At 36.4% G+C, this 1,916-nt stretch overlaps 1 pseudogene; it reads right to left on the minus strand.

Annotated features, from left to right (window-relative positions):
* Positions 1 to 125: 125 nt before the first annotated feature.
* LOC111739049 lies at positions 126 to 244 on the minus strand (annotated as a pseudogene).
* Positions 245 to 1,916: the final 1,672 nt, after the last annotated feature.

Here is a 1,916-nt window from a genome sequence, read left to right on the forward strand (position 1 = left end):
CCCAAGTTAATACTCAGAATTTTGGTTCAGTAATTTTAACTGTTGAGTGGTATTTTGCATATGAAAATATGATTAATTCCATTGCCTGTTAATGGACAATAATTCGTTTCCTTTTTTTTTTTTAACACCTAGAACACCTGGTATTCCTAGGTAGTATTCCATCGAAGCACTAACCAGGCCCTACCCTGCTTAGCTTCTGAGATCAGATGAGATCGGGCACGTTCAGCGTGGCATAGCTGTAGACTCTATTTTTTACTTTATCATTAGTGCTGCTATATTTCGAAAAAGTCTCCTTGTTCTACATGCTCTTTATCTTGGGAAATTCGACATCATGAAGGCTCAAACATCATTTCTTCCCTTTACCCAGGCAAAATTAATTTCTCCCTCTTCCAGCCATAGAACTAGGAATGGAGTATATTTAGATGTATGTATGGCTCTTTTGTTTCTCCATTAGACTGAACTCCTGGAGGGCAGCACTCTGAACTACACACCTTTGAATTCCCTGTGCTGTTGTCGTAAATAGTTGTTAATGTTTCTGGTTCTCCCAGAAAATACACAGGTATTAGGGACTAAGAAATGGTACACAGATTCAGAATCAGTTTGGAAACCAAGAAGATATTTGCACTCATATTTCATTGGTCTTTGAAATCTCTTGCAAGGTTCTATAGATAAAGCATTTACAAGGAAAAAAGATCCTCTTGTGGATTCCTTTTAACAACCTTGGCAATAGATCAACCTGCATCTCAAAGATCTGCTTTTGGTGAAATACTTACACATGTACACATACATGCATGTGCAAGGATGTTCACGCAGTGCTGCCAGTAATATCGAACATGCGAAAATTACCTAAATATTAATAAGGAAATTTTTTTAAATGATGATCTATTCCATATTATAGAGTGCTATGAAGTTAAGGAGAGTGGGGTAGATGTATTTGTCCTAACTCACTATGACCCCATCTGCATGTAAAACTCAAAGCTGATATGTGTATAATTGGAGACATGCACACCCAGCTGCTGAAAGCGGTTACCTTGGAGGAAGGGTATCAGGGAATGGTGTGAAGGAAGGTTTGGGGCTGAGTACCTGTTTGAAGGTGGAAGGAAGTATAGTGCCCACCAAACCGTAAAGGTATCTTAACAACAAAAAACAAAGCAGGCAAATTTATTGAACATAACAGAATTTATTATAGGGTAATTTATACTTACAGGGAAGATTGGGTTGGAGCAAAAAAGACTACCCAGCAGTCTGCACAGATTATTTTCCGTTACTCTACAGTTGTTACAATAAATGTTTTGTAGTATAGCTGAACTACTAACGATTGGAAAGGCAAAGGGACAAAAAATGTAGCATAAGGCAAGAACCATACCTCTTGGTGGTCTTATGATGGATAATTGCTTACAATTAATGCCAATACCTAGTTTGATATTTATCTCAGTTGCTAGACATTCTGGCCATTTACTGACTCTATAGTTACATTGTGTAAGATTATAGGACACGGCTAATCATTAGCTATGAAGCTTTGGTGCTGGCTGAGACTAGATATGTTAGAGACCTCAGCATGGAAACTAGAAAGAAATTTAGGGGGCAAAGATGGCGTCAGCTTTGGTTACATCGACATCTATATAGTACCCCAACACTATGAGTTGTATAATAAAAATGTCATTATATTTAGAAGTCTACAAGTGTATATTTTTACAAACATTTAGAAATGTATATATTTAATACATGTGTATTAAATGTACTATGTATATGGTCCATAACTGTAATGTCATAGAAAAATATTGAAAATATTCAAATGCTAATGACATGCTAATAAAATTTTCTTTAGGTAGGTAAGACTTCAGCAATTTTTCCTCCTCTTTTTACTTTTATTTCACAATTTAAAAAATACTGTCACGGGTGTGTCAGGCCCCGGG

Source organism: Pteropus vampyrus, unplaced genomic scaffold, assembly GCF_000151845.1.
Source record: "Pteropus vampyrus isolate Shadow unplaced genomic scaffold, Pvam_2.0 Scaffold46, whole genome shotgun sequence".
NCBI lineage: Eukaryota > Metazoa > Chordata > Mammalia > Chiroptera > Pteropodidae > Pteropus > Pteropus vampyrus.